Raw genomic sequence first — 25710 nt, forward strand, 5'->3', positions numbered from 1 at the left:
TAAGATATGAGGCTGCTGCTCTATTGAGTAGCGTTGGTGCACTAAAAGGCTGCCTAGCATCATGAAAACAATTTTGCACCACAGTGGAAAGGTGTGTGCAGATACCTGGCAGGGTTTTGTATGGAAGAGCACCCTTCCAGAACAAAATACTATGCTTAGACTAACTTTAAAACTTTATACACATTGGATGTGTGTTGAACAGTGCAGTACACAAGCAACATGAGAGAAGTAAGGAGAAATAAAAACCTTTCTCCTTGTTAGCGCCTGCCTCAAGAAGGCAGTTTTTTAGGCAGACCCCTGTCTACCAACCTTAGTAGAGAATGCCTTGCAATATAAACCATGAATGGTAGCCTAGGAACACCAATGTTTCCTCCATGAGATGGCATTTTTGTTAGTTGAAGGTCTATTTTCCAGTACAAAAAAAACTTTGTGCTAAGAAGCACATATTTGATGAAGACAATGTGCAGTCTTGAATGACTCTTGGTGCACAAGAGTCATCCATTTAGGGTAAGTTTGCTGTTAAGTTGGGGAATAACTGTATTAGTTGGAGAAGTGCGCCTAATGCTAAACTTTTCAAAATACCTCCTGTCTGGTCTGACTTAAGACAACTGTTGTTTGAATATTTGAAATATATGTTAAAATATAATTAGGAATATTGAAAAGTCAGGATATCTACAATTGGTCTCCATATTGACTTCAGTATCTGATATTGTCATGTGGATTTTAATTGCACTATGAGTTAGATAGCTCTGCTGTCACTTTGATGAGAATAGCCACTGAATTAATGAAATCAGGTTTGTAGACAACACCAATATACCAAAGGGTGTACAGGAAGCACAGAACACACACCTATCAACAGCTGGAAAATGATGGCACCCTTTCTATGTTAATGGTGGCACCCTTTCTATGTTGTTAAGAATGAATGTTGGCTACAATGTAGAATGTATCTAGCTTGTGTATCAATGTGCACATGAGGTTGTGTCAAAAAGACATTACATACCATTCATTTATATGATTTTTGGACGGACCCATGATAACCCCGGGGTGCTGATCCCATCTTCCTATTGTCTGAGGTTCAATGGAACATGCATATATGTATAAAAGCTTAGAGAAGTAGGCCTGATGATATTTATTATTACTGTTATTAAGGACAAATAATGTTTTCATATCCCTAAAATGTTTATGTGGGTTGCATATTCAAGGTTCACATTGGTTGATGCATGAAAAACTGTATTTTAATGCATACCTAAAAATATCTATGGAAGTAGGACATGGGGTGAGAAATAGAGAAATGAGGATTCCTAAAACAAACCAGATGGAGCTGGGAGGGTGCAGTGGCAGGATGAGTGTCAAATAAAGAAATACATTCCTACAAGGTAGTGTACAGAGAAAGGAGCTTGTGAGCTGAAAACACAGTGAAGGAAGCAGGGGACTACATTAAGGAAATATTTGGAAATGAATATGAAGGCCAGATGTAGAAATGTTGAATTAAACTTTGAGACATGGGAGCAAAATGGACTGAGAAAGCAGAATACTTGATAAAGAGAAGGGTGCTAAAATGATAACTGGTGAACGGGTGGAAGAGAATTGATTAAAACGAAAGGATAGGTGAAGACAAAATTGTACAATGACTAAAACAGATCACGGAAATGGATTCAAAGAATGGAGACTGGAAAATGGAGGGTCGTAATTTATGAGCTGACAAGCTGTGGCAAAGAAGGATCATTAACTACACAAAACTGGTGGATGTTATGGGAAGCATTGGCAATTATAAGGAGGGAACTTATCATAACTTAACAGAAACAGGACAAGTGAGGATACATAGGGAGATATTTACAGATCACTAAAATCTGTTGATAATGAAGAAAACGCAAACTTTTTCATGGCGTGGCATACATGAATGACAAATGAGTGGTGTTACTCTGAACAGCATACTATTTGCTGGATCGACAGATGCCACAATCAAAGAGACAGGGACAATGACTTTTACAAGGAGGAATAATGTGAAATGTATCAATTGGCAATTTACTATTACAGATTGGCATTCTTATCCCTAACTTCTAAACCACACGTTGTCCTTTGCAATGCTTCGGAGGACATATGTTTAATTGTTCCCAATTTGATAACAGGCTACTATTTTGATATAAACAATTTAATTATCTCAACTTCCAAAATGCAATCAAGGTTCTGAAACAAACGCCTTTGTATCATTACGTTTCTTAGGAGGGAATTTGATTGCGTGACATAGTTAACAACAGTACAGTTAGCTGTAATATGGTAATGATCCGCGCTCATCCACATGAAGGTCCGTAGCTCACACCTGGAATCACGGATGCATTATAGAACGACATTCACCATTTGAGTAGCTCATTCGTAAAGAAACTTGTTGATTCTCTCACTTGTTTTGAGCAAATGTCCCAGCCTTGTTGAAGTGCAAGGTAGCACGGATTCTTTGTCTGTACATATGTCATCTTCCACGTTATGGGAATTTTGTCATCAAACATTTTTTGTTGGTAACAATGTGGTTTATTCCCAGGCACGACCGGTACATGTAAGAGTGGTGGGGCGGGCGGGAGGGAGGGAAGGGATGAGGACAATTTTAAAAAGTAATACATATAACCACTTACCTTGCACTCACCGCATCACCGAGTAGGTAAGTAGTTTTATTTATTTATATTTCCAATCCTGTCATATGTCGACTTCCTCTCCTGCCCCGCCCCACCTCTCTTACCTGTACCGGCCATGCCTGTTTATTCCCCTGGCAGTCTTGTGCTCACGTGGAAAAGGAGCAACAGTGTAATGTTATGATCAAGTAATAAGCGCTTTCTTGATGCACTGTCCTTCATATCCACCTTGTTCAAGGAAGTTGACGTTACTGGCCTAGAAGTTAGCTAGTGCTTTTCCCACTAATGATATTCACTTGCTGCTGGTACAGCCCCACTTGAGCTGGTGGGCAAGAAACTGCATCTTGGAATTACTTATACATCTGTCAGATATTGAAGAGGGCAGTAATGGAAAATCTGCTCATAAATGGCAGGCCCGCAGTTCTTGCCTCTTACAGCTTGAGCAGCCAGTTTAGAGTTAAACACAAGTTGGACAACAAAGGAACCATCACCACTAAAGGTGGTGGTGGTGGTTCGTCCACCACAGTTGGTGTTCCACCACTTGTCAGGGAGAGTTGGCATTGTAATATATCACCATGAATAAAGTAGTTGACTTTCAATCAAAGATGATATGTGTCCCTATGATGCTAGGAAATACGTGATGCACATGAAAGTATTAAAGTAATTGGACCAATGCACTATTAATTTGTGGATTCATACAGTGAGGGTGAAATGTACATTATGTCACAAGAGTATTGACAACATCTCTGTTGACAGTTTTCCCCTCAGAGTAGGTCTTTTCACAGGCACTTTGGGGAAGATTCAACTACTGCCTTAGTTTAGAATAGAATAGAATAACCTTTATTTGGCCAAAATTTGACCATAAAGACACAAGCAAACATAAAAAACATGGCACAAAAATTGAACAATAAATTCACTCAGTAAAAATATTCCAGCATGACAATTTGTCAGAAAAATTGATAGATTAAACCCATTACAGTCCATTTGATCGAGCACTAGATATATTTAACCGGAGCCAGACATATATCAAGTAAATATAGTAATAGAGCAGTAAACGTGGCTTGCTTGCATTGATTTCAAATTGCCTGACTGAATCCGAATCTTTATCATTATTCGATCATTAAAAACCATAGAGAATCAACAATAGAACACATTATAAAATCAACCAAAGACCATAAATAGCAAATAGCAAAATACAGCCATAACATATCCTTTCCACCACAAAACAGAGTGCAATAAAAGGCCAAATGTGACTAAAGGGGGTTCTAAAAATTAATCTAGTTGCACCAATGCAGGGCACTTATTTTTAGAAACCAATACAGATAAAATAAAATGCTGGTCTGTATGTGCTGTCAGAACCCGTAAGCTTTAAGAATAGGTAATAGGTAAGTGCGATGGAAAGCCCTAAATAGGGAAAACTGATATACTTTTCAAATCATATTGGTCTCTTGGAAAACAGAGATGACTTTGCATTGTGCCCACCTGCAACTTGGTTAGAAGGAACCGTTCCCATACATTTCTCACCAGGGAGAGGTAAGGCTTGAGACTATCACTGGCTTTGATGGCTTGATATTCTCTCAAAGTCGGTCTATCCAGTTCTCGCCGCTCCCTGGGGATAGAGGAAGATCTCATAAATAATACCTTGATCGTTCTGTGCTACCCCTGCCCCAGCCTATGCGGAGAGAAATACAAATCAGGCCTGCCCAGAGCCTCCGTGGTTCTCTTTATATAACCCAGGGATCTCTTGTCCATCATCACAGCTTAAGAAATCTAATATCACCTCACGGATATTGTATGTTGATTGCTCCAGGGCCATCGATTAGAGGCGTGGAACAAGTTTAATGAGATGTTTCACATATGATAAGCCCAACTCCTCATGGAATAAAAATTGTGAATTGTTTGAGCCAAGGCCTAATAATCTTCTACAGAAACGGTTCTCATTCTGATTGATTTTTTAGCAATCTGGATACCCCCATATAGCTGCCCCATAAGTCATAACTGGCAGACACTTCAGTCTATATACCTCCAACAGGGGCAATTTACAACCCACTGTAGCTGCCAGCCCAAACAAAACCCCAACAGAATGATTAAAATACAGACAGCAGTTTGCAAGGCATGGTAGCCAACTATTCCTTGAGTCAAAGGTGATCCCTAAATAAGGAAACTCACAAACCCTTGTGATGTTTTTCCATTGATGGAGATCAGCCTGATTTAGCAACTTTGCTTCCCTAAAACCATGTAGTGGGCCTTGGCAATATTAGTTTCCAAATCAAGATTGTCCATAAAAACAACAAAAGCATTACCAAGACTGTTTGGTGTGCGGGAAAACAAGACTGCCTCGTCGGCATAAAGCAGGGCTGAAAAAAAGTAAATTTTATCTTCGGCATGTCCTTTCACAGTGATACTAAAAAAGAATGTAAACCATTATTATATAAAATAAATAAAATAGGGGCCAAGACACAGCCCTGGCAGACTCCCCGAGAGAGGCCAAAGGGGTCTGTGCATTCCCCCTCTGTCTCATATCTTACTGAAGCAGTGACCCCATTATGCAAAGCACAGAGAAAATCCACCAAAGGTAAGTGTAGGCCAATGTCAATTTAAATACTCCATAGCTTAGGCTGAATAACATGGTTAAAAGCACTTCTAAGATCTATGAAGGTCAAATAAAAAGGTCCTTCTTTGCAGTCACATATTTTCCGATAATAAGGTGCAAATTTAAACACTGTGCCACAGTCCTCAAGCATTCCATGAAACCATATTGGGCGGCACAAAGGGAGCCATTTTGCTCTACCCAGTCCTCAATCAATTCTGTGCAAAATAATGCTCCCCACAATCTTAACCACAGAATCCAAGAGCAAAATGGGCCTGAAACAATGGGGGTCCTATCAAATTGCCTTTCTTAAATACAAGCATAATTGTAGCAGTTTGACAGAAAGAAGGGATGCTGGAAGAAACTGCTGCATTTAAAACATTTGTAATTACGGGGGCCCACAACTATTTGTTCTCCTTATAAAGGTCCATGGGGCCGGCGTCTTATTCGATGGGCTAGCCAATAGTGCAGCAGAAACCTCATCCAGCCCAAAACTAATCACCAGTGGGAACTGTAGTACATTTTCCATTTCTCCAGCCACAGGGCTACCCACAAATGAGTAGATGGTTTTAAAGTGCTCTAACCATTTATCGGGATTACTAATATATCCTAACCCCTCCGTCATGGGGGATGAGGACTTCGTTCCATTGACAATTGCCCAAAATCTATTAGAGTCCCTGGATTTATATGTATGAATGAAACATTCCCATATTGACTCTTTGATTGCTAATTTCCTATTTTTGATTAGCGGTTTATAAATGGCCCTTGTCTCAGCAACGCACTGCTGGTGCCTGGATTTAGCAACAAGGGCTTCTCACAATCTTCCGTTAGCATTTCTGCAATCCTTATCAAACCACCATGGTTTAAGGCCAATTTATCCCTTGAATTGCCTAGAATAGTGTTTTTTATTAGCCAAATTCAAAACCCTGAATGCATCTAAAAGATCAGAAGGTGAGGAGTGATAACTTTACAAACAATTAACAAACAAATCAAAGTTAGACCCAACAAGTGAGCTCAACAAGTTATGGATGTGGATAGTTCTCCAACTTCACCTGAACCCGTTATTCTTCTGGGACAAACGAGTGACACCCGGGGAGAAGAAGATTGAATACAATCTGGTAGGTAAGGGGCAGGCTCAAGAGGGTTAATATCACCAGAGTTATTTTCAGTCACCCTTCCCAACTTAACAAAAGGTTCCATATTCTTAGAGATGAAAATATAATCTATGACTGTGACAACCCACAAATCTAAAGAAATATCCTAGCGTGAGAATGTTGATGCAGCCGACCAAAGGGCTGTCCCACTTGTTGCCTGAAATTAAACAGTGTGCAAAGCTTGGATACTACATCGGTTAGGACCTTTACTTCATTGGTAGTGGATTGAGATTTTACATTCACCACATTTTTAGATGGAAACTCCGCCGACAAATCTCTAAATGAGTCTGTAGATTGCTTGACAAAGCAAAAGGAAATTGACCAACATTTTGTGGCTTTGCGTTAGGCAACTTCACCTGAACCCGTTATTCTTCTGGGACAAACCAGTGACACCCGGGGAGAAGAAGATTGAATACAATCTGGTAGGTAAGGGGCAGGCTCAAGAGGGTTAATATCACCAGAGTTATTTTCAGTCACCCTTCCCAACTTAACAAAAGGTTCCATATTCTTAGAGATGAAAATATAATCTATGACTGTGACAACCCACAAACATAGGGGGCTGTTTTTGAAGGTCTCCCAAGCTTTCTGCTGTATTAAGTAAACCAAAGTTACATAAGGAGTTAAGCAACTTAACTTAACAGATTATCAGCTTTCAAAAAGGGATCATATAATGTAGAATTCATGCCCAGCATAGCATTAAAATCGGCCCTCTATAACTACATGAAAATGAATGGGGAGGCTTAAAGACCTTGATTTAGAACTGATAGTACCTTAAACAGGATATTCAGCTGGCATTCTACATTAAAGACTGAATTATAAATATTAAGAAGAAAGAATTTAAACTTATTAAATGAAACGATCCACAGAATTTGGATCCCACTATGATTACATGCAATTGGGCCAATCCTATAAAGCTTTGAAATTCTGACCAAAATAGCTTAAGCACCCCACGCTCTCTGGCCATGTGAAGCAATGGTAGGAACTAAAAAGCTTTCAAAGTTATCCCACACAATTTCCTTTGAGGACCAAGTCTTTTGCAACATTATAATGTCAAATTTAGTTACAAAGTCCATCCATTCCAACTCCTGCTGTTTGGACCGAATAACCGCAATGTTCCAAATAACAAGCTTTGTGACATGCTCTTTTCCAGAAACCAAGGGACCTATTTTGATGGCGGGCAGATCCCCACCGCTGGCCTGGCTGTGGCGATCCGCCCACCATCTGTACCTAATTTACCCCCACCATATTAGTATGGCGGGGGTACCGCAGCGGATGGAAAGACCGTCCTCCACTTTTCCGCCGGCAGGCAATCATTAAAATTGCCTGCCGTGCGGATCTGGGGCACAAAATGGTGTCATCCGAGCAGGCACCGCCATCCATATTATGATGTGCATTTTTCAGGGCCTTTATCGCCGCCATGGAAAGACCGGCGTAAATTGCATTGGTCGCCCGTTACGGGCCCCCGAGGGGTGGGCGCTGCACTTGGGAGGTACTTATGGTACCCTTCTACATGGCAATTCACAACATGACTCGTTAAAATTGCGGCGGGAGCTGTTTACAGCACCACCCGCCGCAATGTTAAAGGCAGTGTGCCGGGCGCATCCTAATTGGCCTCATGGGACCGCCGCACCTCTGGTGGTCGGTCCCATTTTCTGATACGGTGGTGGGCGGACAAAAACACCCGCCATCTTAATGGGGCCCCAAGTCTTTTGGTAGGGGACCTGCGGGGACAAGGAGGGACTTTGATAGCCTTGTTGACTTCTTGGGTGGAATAGAAGCCAGAACAAGTCAGTCATTAGAATCCAGGTCCGTCAAAGGGGAAAATCGGTTTGAGGTTGGAATTGAAGATCTAACAAACCCATAAGCCCACACAGGGAAGACACAAGTGTCCTGGCTGCATCTTGGGCTGCAGATATCTAAAAAAATATCCTAGCGTGAGAATGTTGATGCAGCCGACCAAAGGGCTGTCCCACTTGTTGCCTGAAATTAAACAGTGTGCAAAGCTTGGATACTACATCGGTTAGGACCTTTACTTCATTGGTAATGGATTGAGATTTTAAATTCACCACATTTTTAGATGGAAACTCCGCCGACAAATCTCTAAATGAGTCTGTAGATTGCTTGACAAAGCAAAAAGAAATTGACCAACATTTTGGTGGCTTTGCGTTAGGCAGACTGTCACTTGTTATTTCTAAATAAGCTGAGCTGTGTTGTCACTAGGAAGATAGTTTGTTGTTAGCATGTGACTGTTCAGATTATTGTAACTGGTGATATTATGCAAAGGAGTCCTTGTGCTAAGAGTGTTGCCAATTGAACCTTTAATGAATATAACATTTCCAGCTGTGGTATTATAGTCAGTGGCAATATGCTTTGCTTTTGTGACTGCTGGTTCTGGGGGCAGGAGGACACTTTCTATCCATCATAATCATAAATGTATGAGTGGTGATGAATCATATGGTAGCACCTAGGCGACGGACCCAGGAAGATATTAACTTGCTTTCTGGGCACAGACATCTGATACACATGAATGTGGTAACATTTACCTGCTAAAGGAGTAGGAAAACATCTTTCAGAATATATATAGGATGCGGGATACAGAGACTTTCAATGACAGGTTACATATATTGCATGTCAGACTAATTGTGGTAGAGCTTGAAAATATTGTTCGACTGGCTTTCACTGTGGATCAGAGACAAATTAAATGGTTGCATACCAGCGCTGTGAACGCGGGGGAAAAGGTGCCTATGCGACTCTCCCCTGTTACAGACGACCTTGAGCTTCACCCACCTTGATATGGCAACTATATTGCTGCAAGAATCCTGAATTCTGGCCGCATTACCAAGAAGAGAGATAAACAGGCATTTCAAGTAAGCTGCTGAATTCATTGCTTTGGCTAACCGTGACGTAGAACCAATGGTGATGGTGTAAACCACAACTTTACTCCTGACCCTTGGAGATGGAGCATGCATGCACTCTTGGTCATCACGACTCTATTTCTAACAAATATCCATATATTGGGGTAGTCGTTGCTTGTCTCTTTACATTGTGTGGCAAAGTACTTTGCTATAAACAGTTGGTAACTGCTTGTCTACCCCTCCTGTCAGAATTCATGCACAGATGATCCACACACACATGTTATTGTACTCTATAGACTCCAGCACTGGTTGGCACTGGTGTTTTTGGGACTGGTCCTGATGAGAAGGAGGACAGTCTACTGTCCTGTGAAAATGCTTGTGTGCCTCCCACCTCTATGGATGAGCATTCTCCATGAGGCAATCAATCCACAGGATATTTACTATCCTGAATGAAATTTGCCATCACAATTTTGACCACTCAGAGTGGCTTTTTAGATGAAAACCATGCTGCAATGCCTGGCAAAGATGAAAAAGTCAGCCATTGATAGTTTCTATGTGAGAGCAACAAACATTAAACAATTGTTGTACTCAGTTCTTCGAACGGGCTGGGAAATGTTTTTCAGGTGACTCTCCTTACAGATGATCCAGAAACAATGGACACATGGCTCAAGTGAACCATTTTCCCTCAGGCCTAATCACTTCTGCAACTAAGAGAAAAGGTCTGCATTTCACAATGCACACACGCATAAAACTTCAAAGCAATCAACTTTAGTATACAGGCTAAGGTTTGGTGATGATATTTTACAAAGATTCCCAGCATCTGAAGATACTCAGCTAATGCTTAAAAAAGTGAAAAAGTTGCCCAACACTTCTCCATATTTGGGTTACTTACTTTATAGAAGAAAGGACGTTTCTGGGAAGTACAGCAAACTACTTATCAAATTACTCTGCTCAGAGGTGGAGCCAGAACAAATGGTTGTGTGGCTTTTTGGTCTGAGAATTTGTTTATGTTTATATGTTCTTTCAGTCACACTCAGTGTAAGATACTTGCACTGTGAATTGGACCAAAAGAGAACATATCCTGCCTTTCTTTGTCCTTTGTGCCACGTGTTGACAAAATGCTCCTGGTTTTATGATCATTTTTTCTTTTATTTATCTTTAACTTTTATAGATGTGTCGCGTGGAAAGTAATTCATATGGAAATGCACGGATATGTACCTAGGGGCAGACTGGGACAAAAAATAGGCCCGGGCACCAAATTAAAAGTAGCCCCCATTAGAGAATAGATAAGTAAAAAAAAGAGTGCCACATTTGTAAATCCAGCCAGTGTTGAACTTTTAAAGACGCCGCATGGGTATTTTGCTAGGGATGAAAGACTGAAAGCATGTGTGTTTGCTTCAGGCAATGGTTATGGTAATATCAGGGAAATCAACAGTGAAAACCGGCCCACCAGGCTATAAAACATGCCCACAATCGGCTATAAACCGGCCAACACACTGATCTATCAATCGGACCAGCCCACCGGGCACTGCCCGATTGCCCTATATGCCTGCTCGGCCCTGAATGTACCAGTCTCAATTTATTCACTCTCATCTATCTCAAATTTTGTTTTTGTGTCTCAGAAATAGTTTATACATGACAAGAGTTTAGTCTCACAGTATCCAGGCAAGAGGCTTGTGTGAGTCGCACTGCTTTACCGTCAATTAAGGTCACTTAAAAGCCATTGTAATACTACAGGATTCTAGCGAAATGGGCGTGTCCAAGGAAATGTTCCCATCAGCTAAAGTCTCCTTCAAACTCAAAATCAGTGTAAAGACATCCTACAAGTGTTGGTCTTTTAAAATATATTTTATTTTTTAAATGGCACATGCTTGCTGGACGACAAGAAGACATGGGCCAAATTACCTTCTTCATCTTAACATTGTCAATCTCTTTGAAAAATAATGAGAATATTAACAATTATTTAAGAAAAAATAATCAGAGAGTATTTGCAACATTTGTAAAAATATGAGTTTAGTGCTGGATAATCTGCCTAGAATCTGGCACAATTCACTCTTTGGCCTTGTGTCCATATCCGCCCAATTGTGACCTTGTTTAATTTGAATAAGGACCCCAGTGGAAATTCAATCGGCTCCCCCAACCTCTTTATCAATCAGTGGGCTCAACCCTACCACCATGATAGAACATGCTGATCTACAGTGATTGGTCTGCCATCATGTCTGGAAAGTTACCACAGTGAAAATTTGTTATGGAAAGGGTGGAAGATTTTTATGAAAACACCAGGACAGTGCCTCTAGAAAAGTGGGGAATCATTTCCCAGAATTAATCTGAAATTTGGGGGAACATTTCCAGTGCCCACATTTGTTGGTGGAAATATTTCAACCTGATATGGACGACGGCTGAATATTTTTCCACCAAAGTGGCTCCTTTTATGATGGATGGAGGGATTATTGGAGAGATGTCCAGGAATATAAGTGTAGCAGATGGTTTCCCATTGCCTTGGTGTAGGAGGGCATTCCACAGCAATGATGGACACAAAATCGGGTGCCTGTACAGTAAATCATTCTGTACATATATCTCCATGTCTTCAACCTGCCTCAGTATTCCCTGAACATGTCAGTGCAGCACTGAATGCAGCCGTTCATTAACTTCAGAGTGCTGGCAGATGAGGAAATGCAGCTTAGCAGTTGGAAGATGAAGTTAGAGTACCGATAGGTGAGGTGAGTAACCATTTCCGATATTCTTCAACACAACCCTGTGCTTTGTCAAACTTAACAAAGGACAAGCCTGTCTTTCCGTGACCTGCAAGTCCTCCGGATATACTTTACCGAAGTATCTATAGAAGGCTAGTTCAATGGCCTGGTTATCTCCAAGCATTGTTCCTGTTAGCTCACACCTAATCTCTTTGATCCTGTTTCTCACTTGGTCACTCTTAACTTTCCAGGTCAATAACTTACTACAACCTTCACCACATTCAAAGTGGGCCAGCCGACTAGTTTCCCATCTTTTCATGACTCCGTCTTGTATAATAGCTGACAGTTTCGCCTTAGTTTCCATTATTTCCTTCAGCCTTATGTCCTGATCACCCGGAATGTTTAAGTTAATCAAGTCATTTTCAATTGACTGGATTTGTTCTTCTAGTGTTAGTATCTTATTGTAATATGATCTCCTTCTCGCTGCTGCTAAGGTGCCCAATCTGCCTCTCAAATAAGCTTTGTATGAGTTCCAAACTATACCAGCCGAAGACGTACCCCAATTACTGTCGAAAAATTCCTTTATCTCACCTCTTAAAATATCTAGAGTCTCTTCATCTAATAAGATCGTACGATCTAATGTCCATCTTGGTTGAACCATCCCCTCACCCAACTTTATATGAAGTATTATTGCTGAGTGGTCTGAGAGATGTACCCCTATGTGGTTAATATCTAAAACTCAGTCCTTTAACTTACTATCCATTAGAAAATAGTTGATCCTAGAATTGTGTCTGTATTTCTTGTTATGAAAGGTGAAACCTTTCTGGGTGCCTGCCCTATCTCGCCAGATGTCGCAAAGACCTAATTGTGTCATTACTTGTCATATCAAGGCAGACATTTTGGGGTTTACCATTACCCTGCTATTCTGGGATCTGTCTAGCCTATGATCCAGTACAGCATTAAAATCTCCAGCCATAATAATCGGGTCAGGGAAGTTTAATAACTCGGGAAACAGAGCTTCCGGGGGGCCCGTGTCATCTTGTTTTGGATCGTAGTAACCCACCAACGTGTACTTGTCCCCGTGGATTTTAACTTTTGCCACTAGCCACCTACCCACAATGCTGGAGACTATACTTTCTATGGCGAGATTCCTCCACTGTTTCACCAAAAGCGCCACCCCCTTAGTGACTGCAGACTGCTTTGTAAAAATTGCTTGGGAGATCCACCTTTTCGCCTTAAAAAACTGCCAGCTCTCAGACTCCGTCAGGTGAGTCTCCTGCAAAATAATGATCTGCGCAGGACAGTCCCTTAAATACTGCAGTATTCTCTCACGTCTTCACCTCACCCGCAGACAGTTCACATTCCAAGATAAGATTTTTATCTCATTTGCATCTTTCTTAGCCATCACCCTTGCCCTTGAGGTCCCTTTTACATTTAAGCTATGGATGCAAGTTAAAGGCCAGCAAGTCAAATGAGAAATATTTTTTTTTTGTTTTTCCCTTATGCTCCCCACCCTGTGCCCGCTGCATCCTCCCTCCTCCCCCCCGACCGTGGAAAACCATTCCCTGACTTTTCATGGCAAAAAGCCCTATGGGTGCCCCGAGATCGCATCAAACCCCACTCGTAAGAACCTGTGTTTGAAAATAAAGGAAAAATTCATTAAATACGCCAGAATCTAATGTTAGTATTCCAGAATCAGAAGCGCTAACCTCCTGTGCCCTCATTTGCTAACGCCCAGGTTGCAGATTTTCAATAACTTTGTGAACCTCTTCAACAAAGCGGAAGGAATGCATCTTATTGTCAAGCATCACCTTCAACATAGCTGGGAATTTTAACTGTACCGATGCACCAAGCTTCCTTAATGGTTCGATTCTCTTCCATAGCTCCCCCTGCTTGGTGGAGGTTGCACTTGACACATCAGATCTAACTTCAAACCATGTCAGAATCCCGATGACGAATCCTGGATTGAGATACCATATTTCCGCACAGAGACACTTACCAGCATACTGTCACCCCATATACAGGCTGGCCTGGAGCCCTTTAACGGAATCCCTTCCCGGAGAACTCCAAGGGGCGGGGCTGATGATGCATCCCTCAGCCGTCCCATCGGACAAGAGGCATGGCGCAACAAGAGGAGAGGCATCCGTGACGGAGGCGGAAGCAAGTTTCCCAGCAGGAGAGGATCCAGAGACGGGGAAGCCGAAGGAAGCGGAGGAGCCGGAGAGAGGGCAGACCGAAGACGCTGCCCCTGACACGGACGTCAAGCCAGGAGGCCAACGAGACTGCTCCTTGCCCCACCACTCTCCTGGAGGAGGGCGGCTCCACAAGGTACGGGCGAAACTCCAGGGGTTTTCCGGGCACAGGCAGCGGAGGGAATCTATATAAAGGGAGGACACGCTAGGTCTCACACGGTGCCGGGTTGTAAGTGGATCTTCCCTCACACCCTTTCCCACTACCAGGAGGCATCACCCTTCCGTAGGACTGACCCCGTATTGTTTTGTTTGGTTTTCCCTTTAGGTTGCGAGTCTTGGGACGACGGCAGAAGCAAGACAACAGCAACTCCACTTCCTCTTTTTGAGGAAACTCTTGGTGAAGACGGGAGAAGCCGAACCAGGAGGAACAGCGTCACATTGGACCTTGTTTGTTTTCCTGTATAACCAAAATAAGCGACCTAACCACAGCCTCTCCCTATAGGTCTTTACCTTCTTGTGTGACTGAAGTGAGTGGCATCGATCACTTCATACTACAAAGTGGTGGAGAATGTGGGCATAATACCATCGATATATGATGGAGAACCTCGTTTACCAACTAAAGGAAGGACAGGCCAAGTTGGAAGGAGCCATAGAGAGGAGCACGAGCCAAGCAGAGGCAGACAGGGCTGTGTTTTCTGCGGACATTCAGACACAGGCAGACAATATGGTTAAACTAGCTGAGGGACAGAGTCACCTTCTTGTGGGTCTTGGGCAAGGGAGAGTCCCTGCCCCTCCTGGTACTGTGGTTCCTTTACAGAAATATGTCCCCGGAGAAGATCCCGTGTCGTTCCTTTTGAATTTCAAAAGGACCGCAAGGGCCAGTGGATGGCCAACGGATCTCTGGCCCTTTCACATGCCTCCTTTGCCCACTGCTGAGGCACAAACTGCTTACCAGGTCGTTTACAAGGATGGCACTGCAGTATACAGCATGGTCAAGCAGTATATTGGATCACCTTGGGGTGGACGATGAGACACATCGCCTCAAGTTCCGACAAGAGCGGGGACTACCAGGAGATACCCCAAAGACCTTATTTTACAAAATAAAGGACGCCGCTGATAGGTGGCTTAAACCGCTAGAGACCGGTATAGAGGAGGTAATGAACAAGATCTATCTGGAACAGTATCTAGAAGCCCTGCCCTACAGAACCCAAAGATGGCTTCATCAGCATGCCGGCTTGACTTTGGAGCACGCTGTCAAAATGGCTACCTCCTTTACCCGAGCACAAAACCGCACTTTGACCAGCGAGCCAGAGAAGCTGCAAAGAGGGCCCCCACCATCCAAAACCGAGAGAAGGCCCATAAAACCATTGATGAAGCCTTTCAGACCCCGACACGGGAGGCCTGACCAATTGGGTCTGTCCAGTCCACAGTGCTTCGAGTGTGGCGAGTGGGGCCATATAGCCAGATTCTGCCGGAAGAAAAGGGACAAAGCCGAAGAAGAGCCCATGGACGTTAGCTATGCTCCTCGGACCGTCCTCTATGCTCAAGAGATGGGACATATCTATTACGAGAGGGTTATAGTAAACCAGCAAGAAGTAACAGCCTTCCTTGACTCGGGATGTAAACACTCGGTATCCCGGGAGGAGATAGTCCCGGTCTCCCGGATAATGCCAGAGAAGACAGTTAACATACGTTGTGTACATGAGGACATTAGAGAGTATCCTGTAGCCCGATTAACCATTCAAACCCAGACAGGCCTAGAAACTACAGCCAACATGGGGGTTCTCCCTGTTCTTCCCGAACCACTCATCACAGGGGTAGATAATCCTTGTATTCCCTCACTCTTAACTAGGCTTTGAAAACCTCTTCCCCCGTGCCTTGCCCTCACAACAAACTGGTGGCTTCTGAACCTTGGGCTATGGACAAACACTTTAGGGTAGTTCAGTTAAATGACAGTACTCTTAGCAATGCATGGCAAAGAGCGTAGGAGACAAAAGACGACCCGAGAAAAACCTACCCTTGTTTTGTCGAACAAAACAGACTTCTTTATCGGATAGCTAAAGAAGGAGCAGAACCCCAGCTACTGGTTCCGGCTAGTTTCCGGGGCCAGGTTTAATTTTTCGCCCATTCCCATCTTCTAGCGGGCCACTGTGGGGCTGAAAAAACCAGTCAGGCGATTCTAAGCAGTTTTTACTGGCCAGGTATATATCTCCCAATCAAGAAATACTGTCAGGAGTGTGTCATCTGTCAGAAACGGAACCCGTATGTCCCTCCAAAGGTACCACTTCAGCCCCTCCCCATAATCAGTCATCCCTTCGAGAGAATAGGCATGGACCTTATATGTCCTCTCCCTAAGTCCACCAAGGGCTACCAGTATGTCCTTATGATCATAGACTATGCCACAAGCTACCCTAAATCCCTTCCCCTAAGAACTGCCACCACTACGACCATAGCCCAGAGGCTCATCAAAGTGATTTCCAGGATGGGGTTTCCACGTGAGATTCTCACAGACCAGGGTATGCCATTCGTAACCCGACTGATGAAGGAGGTCTGTAACCAGTTAGACATCAAACACATTAAAACGTCCGTATACCACCCCCAAATGAACAGCCTCGTAGGGAGGTACAATGGAAACCTAAAGCTTACCCTAAAAAACTGTTAACAGGGGACGGAAGGAACTGGGACCAACTCCTTTCTCTTGCACTGTTTGTCATCCGCAGCACGGTCCAAAGCAGTCTGGGTGTCTCTCCGTTCGAACTCTTGTTTGGGAGGAGACCACATACCCTTTTGGAAATCACAAAAGAAAGCTGGGAAGAACAGGGTGTAACCGAAGCTCAAGCCCTACTTGATTACGCCAATCAAGTAAAGGCACGACTTCATAAATTGAGAACGATCGCCGATGACATGCTAGAAAAGGCGCAGGGCCAGCAAAGATACCACCATGACAAGGGGAAGAAGTGGGGAGAGTTCCAAACAGGGGATTGGGTTTTGATCCATCTCCCTTCCTCTACCCATAAATTAAAAAAAGAGTAGCAAGGACCGTATGAGGTGATAAGGAAGATAGGTAAAACCACATATGTGCTACGCCTGTCCCCTAGAAAAACCCAGATGTACCACGTGAACTTACTAAAGAAGTGGTTGGGTCCAGCCCTTAACAAACCCTGTACTATGTTACTGGCTGCGCCACTCCCTACCACGGTAGATGCCACTCTCCTTAGCCCTGATTTACAAGCCGAAGAGAAAGAGGAAATGAAGGACCTCCTACGTTCGTTCTCTGACGTATTTTCAGATCAGCCAGGTAAGACAACCCTGGCAACCCACTCCATACCCACTGTTGAGGGAGTCGTTGTTAAACAAAAACCGTACCGGGTACCTGAAGCACGCAAAACGGCCCTGAAAAAAGAAGTAGAAGACATCTTAGCCCTAGGAGTCGTGGTGCCCTCAAAGAGCAACTGGTGCTCGCCTATTGTCCTGGTCGCCAAATCTGATGGCAGTACCTGATTCTGTATTGATTTCAGAGTGGTAAACTGGATATAAAAACAGGACGGGTATCCCCTTCCATGAGTAGATGAACTGATCGAGCACCTAGGTGAGGCTCGTTATATTTACACTATCAACCTCACAAAAGGCTACTGGCAAATTCTATTACATCCTGAGGACCAAGAGAAAACAGCGTTTTCCACCCCTGATGGGTTATTCTACTTCACTGTGTTGCCTTTTGGCCTACATGGTGCCCCCGCTAGTGTTCAGAAGCTCATGGATACCCTTCTGAGAAGTCATCTAGGGTATTCCTTGTCTATCTTGATGACATCATCGTGTATAGTAAAACATGGGCTGAGCATCACCCCCATCTTACTGGCATCCTGTCTGAGCCACGAAGAGCCAACTTGCATATCAACACAAAAAAATCTAGATTTGCATTTCAGAAGGTCAAATACCTGGGGTACGTGTTGGGAAGAGGGCTAATAGAACCCCAATCCGAAAAAGTTGGGGCTATACAAGATACTCCCTTCCCTACCAATAAAAAGGAGTTGAGGGCTTTCCTTGGTTTAGTCGGTTATTACAGACGCTTTATTCCCCTCTTTTCGGGCATCGCTGCGCCTCTAACAGAGCTGCTTAAAAAAACGACTGCACCCTCCCGCCTTAGGTCTCCGTCTGCACAAGAACTCCAGGCCTTCCAGAAACTAAAAATCACACTTACCACTTCCCCAGAGTTACTCCCTCCAAATTTCCAACACCCCTTTATCCTCCAGACAGATGCTTCAGGGGTAGGAATAGGGGCCGTCCTTTCTCAGTTAGACAGTGACGGGCTAGAAAAGCCTATTCTTTACATAAGTAGAAAACACTTCCTTAGAGAGCGAGCTTATCCTACAATAGAAAAAGAATGCCTGGCCCTGAAGTGGAGTGTAGAAAAACTATGGTATTACCTGGAAGGACGCTCTTTTACACTGTATACTGACCACGCACCCCTCACCTGGTTGCATAGGAATAAGGGCTGGTTTTTGGCCCTACAACCATTCCGCTTTGAGGTCCTCCACAGGAAAGGCAGTGAACAGGGCAATGCAAACTATCTCTCACGGTTCCCTCTTTCCCCCGATCGGGGAAATCCTTGGGGGGGGGGGGGGGGTATGTGTCAGGATCCCAATGAGGAATCCTGGATTGAGCTACCGTATTTCCCCACGGAGACTTTTACCGGCATACTGTCACCCAGTATACAGGCTGGCCTGGAGCCCTTTGACGGTATCCTTCCCGGAGAACTCCAAGGGGCGGGGCTGATGACGCGTACCTCAGCCATCCTGTCGTACAAGACGCACGGCGCAACAAGAGGAGAGGCATCCATGATGGAAGCAGAAGCGAGTTTTCCAGTGGGAGAGGACCCAGAGACGCAGAAGCCGAAGGAAGCCGAGGGGCCGTAGAGAGAGCAGACCAAAGACGCTGCCCCTGACGCGGACGTCAAGCCAGGAGGCCAACGAGACTGCTCCTTGCCCCGCCACTATCCTGGCGGAGAGTGGCTCCACAAGGTATGGGCAAAACTCCAGGGGTTTTCCGGGCATGGGCAGGGGAGGAAATCTATTTAAAGGGAGGACACGCTAAAACTCACACGGTGCCGGGTTGTATGTGAATCTTCCCTCACACCCTTTCCCACTGCCAGGAAGCATCACACTTCCGTAGGACTGACCCTGGATTGTTTTGTTTGGTTCCCCTCTCGGTTGCGAGTCTTGGGACGACGGCAGAAGCAAGACAACAGCAACTCCACTCCCTCTTTTTGACGGAACTCTTGGTGAAGACGGGAGAAACCCAACCAGGAGGAACAGCGTCACATTGGACCTTGTTTGTTTTCCTGTACAACCAAAATAAACAACCTAAACATAGCCTATCCCTACGGGTATTTACCTCCTTGTGTGACAGAAGTGAGTGGCATCGAACACTTCATACGACACCCTATCAATCTCCATTGTCTTCTTAGTCAAGGCCCTGGACAGGATCTTCTTTTTCAAGGTATCAGAGTCAGGACCCCGTTGATCCCTTAATGAGAGATAAAAGAGCAGTTGAATGAGAAGATACATCTTGGTGAATTAGAGAAAGCAATTGGGGAGGGCTAAAGAGGGAGTGTTCCTGGCCCAGATGGCCTGCCCCATGAAATTTATAGGGCCCTAGCCAGCACATTAAGCCCCATTTTGGTCAAACTTTTCAATGTCATTTTCTTGACTGAAGCAAAACTACCGGATTCGTGGAATGAGGCCACCATCACTTTAATCCCAAAACTGGGAAAATGTCAGAAGATCTGCGATTCTTACAGGCCTATATCGCTTTTAAACTGTGACTATAAACTTTTTGCAAAAACCATAGCAGAAAGGTTAAATAGGGTTATGCCTCTTCTCGTACATGAGGACCAAAAGGGGTTATAGGATCCATAGACCTGGCCACCACCTATGGGCTGCCTTTGACAGTTATGGCACTAGATGCTGCCAAAGCTTTCGACCGTGTCAACTGGGTCTATTTAAAAGCCGTGGCTAAATCTTTCAACTTGGGTCCTAATGTTTGTACAATGTTAGAGGTAATTTACGCCACTCCCGTAGCCAGGGTTCTAGTTAATGCGGTCCTGACAAAACATGTTTCAAGGTTGTCCCCTATCCCCTGTACTCTTCGATCTATATATTGAGCCACTGGCTAGAAGATTCAGGAAGAAAGTTGAGATTCTACCATTTCAATACAATGGCTGGAGCAAAAAATTGATCTCTACGCAGATGATATTTTAATTTTTACTACCAACATACACAGTGCATTGAAGGGTGTTCTAGCAGTTACTGCCGACTTTGATAAAAGTTTAGGGTATGACATTAATAAACAGAAAACGGAGGTCATAACTGGAATTCTGAGGTAGGCGAAGTAAAATGTAAGGACAACATGAGATATCTAGGGGCTAAGATCACCCATGATATTGCATAACTTACTAAAGAAAACTTTGAAAGAGTGAAAAAAGAGGTAGGGGTTTAGCTGAAGAACTGGGCATATCTTCCGTTAACATTGTTTGGTCGAGTTAACCTCGTAAAGATGGTTATTCTCCCCAAAATTTACTTTCGTTTTTGAGTCCATCCCACTACCTTTTCATAAAGAGTGGTTTGTAAAAATCCAGCGTCAGATCAGCTCCTTCATTTGGTCCTCTAAAGGGCCACGGATTGCGTGGAATAAGCTGAGAAGGAGGCTGGAGAAAGGTGGGTTAGCCTTACCCGATTTGCTTTTTTACTGCTGGTCCTTCTTATTAAAGTACGGAAGAATGTTTTTGGACAGACCCACAAAATCGGAGATTGGCAAGCTTTTTGAGATGCTGTTGAAGAAAGAAAACGTAGGGGAAGGGGGTTTCATGTACAAATCTGTAGATCCAAACTACTTTAAAAAAGTCAGGCTTAAGATCCTAAGGGGTATGGCTGAGACTTGGTATAAAATCACGAAGGCTATAAGATTACCATATTTTAGTTTGTATGCCCCCATTTGATACTCTCTGGGCTCACCAGAAGGGACCAAGGATGCGTGGGCTATTCCACTTAGAGAGGCCGGCATATTAAGGTGGAAGCATCTCATCCACGAAGACGGTTTGGTCACGTGGGAATGGTGTATTCAGAAATTAGGCCAGAGATTTTCAAGATTAAAAGATCTTCAGGTTCAGAACTGGTACCAGGCCTCAGACACAAAAATAGGCGAATACAACTAACTTGAGGAAGGTCTCTGGGCTGGGGGCGACTTCACTCTCCCGGTTGATCTTTGGGGAAGATACTTGCTGGCGACCACGTTGGAAGATCAATGGCAAGTATCTATGTCTACTTTGTATAAAATATTAAAACCTGCATACCTGAGGAAAAATCATTTATTCACAATTCACAGGGCCTTACTAGACTCCGAAATGGCTATCCAAGTTCAGGAAAGGAGGGGATGTTGCATGTCCGAAATGTGGCAGTCTGAAGGAAGATGACCTCCATATGTTTTTATTCTGCCCAAAGATTCACTCATTCTGAGAGGCTGTGAGTAAACCTCTGTCAAATTCCTTGAAGTTACAAATCAAGGTAAGTGTCTTATTAGTTATTTTTGGACGTTTGGATCCACAATCTGTAAGTAATAAAAACAATGCAAAGTTGTTTTTTTATGCTATTCTACTAGCTCGCAGAGAGATCTGCAGGCACTGGGTGTCACAGGCCCCATCAAGGAATGAGGACTGGTTAATCTCTGTGAAAAATGTGGCTAACTTGGATATTTCAGACAAGGGTCACAAAATATGAATTTTGGACACCCCTCCTGAACTGGTGTGAGCAACCAACTTGACCTTTAGAGTAGGGGTCCAATGATTAAGTCGTTCTCCGCCTCGGCTGACGCCTCTTTAAAAGGTTGTAGTCCCACACGTAGAGATGGTGTGTTTGGGGAGAAAGAAGGGGGGATCACAATCCAAGGCCGTCAGTATGTGAACCCGCTTCTCACACCTGCTTCAGCATATGAGGTTCTGGACATTTCAGTTGGTAATGCAAGTGAAATGGTGTGAATGAAGCAAATGAGGACAACAAAAAAAAGACAAGTCTGAAAGGCCCAGTTGTCAGGAGTGTCTGAAACTCTAGTGGTTTGGTTCAGCTCTAAGGTTGGGGCCATGGGTGCTTCAGACTCCTGGTCTAGACACACCCAGAACTCTGACCCTGAGATTCATCTTGAATGACAATTGGTTGCTATGATGAGCAGATATTAAATAAAGGTCTCCTGTTGGAATGAAGTGAGGTGTTTCTGCAAGTATGCCGGGCTGCTGCACAACCATGTTTCGTGGATGTTGACAAAGCACTTGGATTTAATTGTATCCAGTACAGGGAGCTAGTGAATAGTTTTAAGAGTAGGCTTGAAATGGTCATTCCTAGGGAGGTTGAGGTACATTCTGGCTGCCTAGAACAGAAGCAGACGCTACTGGACAGTGGTATTGTTTTTTAGGAAACTGGCGCCACTCAGGAGAATATCACAAATATTGATATGAAAATGCCTATCTTTGTCTTGGCGCTGTAAGGTGAGGAGAACCACCGATCTCCCCAAAAAAGTAGCTGACCTAAGCCAACTAAACATGCAAAACGAAATCCTCAGCACACGAAAGTCATGTCACAATGATTATCACAGTGCGGAATGTGAGCACAAATTCAATACAGTAAAGTAATTCTTGTTCTTTTTCTTTATTCCTTAGATCTTAAAACAGCCTTCAAACAGCCGACACGTGTTTCGTCGCTTACAAGGGAAATCATCCCACGATTTTATCAAGACTATGTCTTCTTTATGTATATCTTTATATTGTGGTGATAATTCCAACCCACAAGGGGGTTTCTGTTTCTAGCGACATCCACTATAGTCGTGCATGTATCCAAAAGGTCCAAGTGTCTCACACAGTCTTAGATTCGTGATGCGTGAACACCGGTCAGGGGAAGTCGCTCCTCGTGTTGATCCGAGTACGGAACATGAGCGAGAACTTGACTTGGCAGCCTTAAAAGAAAGCTCCTACATGTGCATTTGTAAGTTTGCCAGCTACAGCTCTGGAAGGCATACCAGGGGTTGCAAAGATGTTCAACAGAAGACCAAATCAGTGTGATCACTGAGAAACAGCATAGGTCACTCAATGTGTAGATGAATCAATTAATCGAGTCAGTCTATGATTTTGATTCGGAATAACAAGCGAAATAACTAGAAACAACAGACAGAACAAACTTCCCTGATATGGTAGCAAGCTTTAGACTTTTCTAACTTATTGAATCTGGTCTTGAAATAGTTCAGAGGTTCACTGAATCTTGACTCACCAAAAAATGTGTGTCAATCGAGATTGAGTAAAGTCGTTCATCGAGACCTAGTGAACAGAAAGCGGTGATCACTAGGACCTCACATGTAAGAATCCTATGCTTTGCAAAGAAAGTGAGACATTCACTGCAACAACATTGCCCAGATCCAAGCTTGAAAAAGGAGACAGTGAAGAATTATTTTAAAGTTAACACTGTCAAAATTAAATATTACAATCTGGTGATGACACCCTAATTATCTGCCACCACATTCAGTTTGTTTGCATTCATTTGGAATATCACGTTTTCATTATTACATTAATGAAGAACCGTATTCAAGTTGGGTACTGAACATGTTCCACTATGTTTAGTGTACAGATTAGGCCTGGGCTAAAAATCAGTTCAGCAATAATTTGACATTTTCGCGTTCCGCGGAAAGCGCGAAAATGTAAAAATTTCCGCAATCCGCATTTTACCGGAAATTTTTTGCTTGCTCGCGCTGTAAAATAATACATTCTCGCGTGCGCGCGATCGCCTTACATGAATCCCCGGGTTCGACGACAAGTTTTCCCGATCTGGTTGCGTTCTCCACGAGATGTTGGATTGTTGGTAGCCATTTGCGCTGTCTCACGACAGTTCGCGCCCGCAGTAAACGTCATTAGTCGTGTGATCACGTCTTTCTTCTCGCGATCATGCACCGCGAGACAAGTGAAAACAAGATGGCCGCGCCCGCGAGCAACCGCATGGGTAAGTTGGCGAGCCGCGACCACGCAGAAAATACCGCAAACATGCGGGAAAAAAACTTCTGCATCTTCGCGATATTTCCGCATGTTTGCGGAGATTTTTAACATTTTCGCGATAATTTGCGAAAGTGAATTTAGCAAATTCCGCCCACCCCTACAGCGCTGATAGTCACTAATTTAAGGCTAAGGAGCGAGCAGTGGCTCCCATAAGTAGAAATGTGGCCTGATTTGTACGAGGACCATAATGGAAATTGCGTCAAATAAGGTAGTCTCCATCATAACTTCTGGAGGCTGAACTGCCCAATTATTTGATTGCCACTGGACCCATCATGGTTCTGTGGCAACTCCTTCACAGCTGGCAGCAAAGCTACTACCCAATCCAGAGTGACTGGTCTGTCAAAGTTCCTGGTGGAGTGAAGTCTTTCAAAGGCCATCACATTCACACAACTTTAAGTATGGTGTCCTCAGCATTCTACATAATACCCCTAGCATGGTATTGAGTAAAAATGTATGGGCACTGCAATAGTACACTCGCTTTGGGCTATGTTTTTACTGCCCACAGTTAGCGTCAGTCATTCCGTCTTCTGTGTTGCCTTTAGAGGATGTTCCACCGAATGTTTGCCATCCACTGTGCTCCTCTCACGGTGGAGACAGCCCCAGAAGTGGTAAAGAATCTATTGCCATGGTGAGGTGGTGACCTATATAAGTGCAGAATTTCCCACTGCCTGAGGAGGTCAGACCTCTGCCTGCCAAATCAGCAGAGAGAAATTCCACCAGCTGTGCTCGAAACCAGCCTCATAGTGTCTCATTGGCAACCAATATATCATGCTCACTGGCCCTTAACCTGATTAATCAATACAAAATGAAGGAGGCCTCAATGTTCTTATGCGTTTAAATGCCTCAGCCCATGCAGTGCTAGTAGGCTGATTATTAATATCAAAGCCGTTGACCTAAATCCATCATTAATTAGAAGATGAGAAGAAAAGTGTTTCAAGACATCAAGAAGATGATGCCGAGGTAAATTTCACAGTTTATTAACTGTCACATTAAAATTTCACAGCATGCTAACCATCCAGGAGACTAGTCGCCTGTGTGCCTTGCTTTTTTTTTCTCCTGCAGATTCTTTTTAATTGCCGCCGGTCTATTTCAGCTAATGCATGTAGTTCAAGGGAAACAAATTGCAAACTTTGATATTAGGCAAATTATTGTTGCCTTTTCTGAGAAAATCCTTAGGGGTGTTTCATTTTTTATAAATACATGATTTTCTGCCCCGCCCCTGCTGGTGCTAATAAAAAGAACGCTGCTAATACCGCAACAATATATCTTTGAGCTTGTAGGCAGCAAAGTTAAATGCAAGGAACCGTTGTTGAGGGACGTTGGCTGTGTATGCAAATTTGGAATGTTGAGTTTATCAGCACAGTGCCATATGAAGCGATTCAAGTTAAAAATATAGAAATGTATGGAGGCCCTGCTACTGTACTATGTATTAGGCTAAGATGTGCAATCAGCACTTTACAGTAAATTATTTTCAAAGTCATAAACACTACACCGTGATTAATATGGATAACATGG

Source organism: Triturus cristatus, chromosome 10 (genome assembly GCF_964204655.1).
Source record: "Triturus cristatus chromosome 10, aTriCri1.1, whole genome shotgun sequence".
NCBI lineage: Eukaryota > Metazoa > Chordata > Amphibia > Caudata > Salamandridae > Triturus > Triturus cristatus.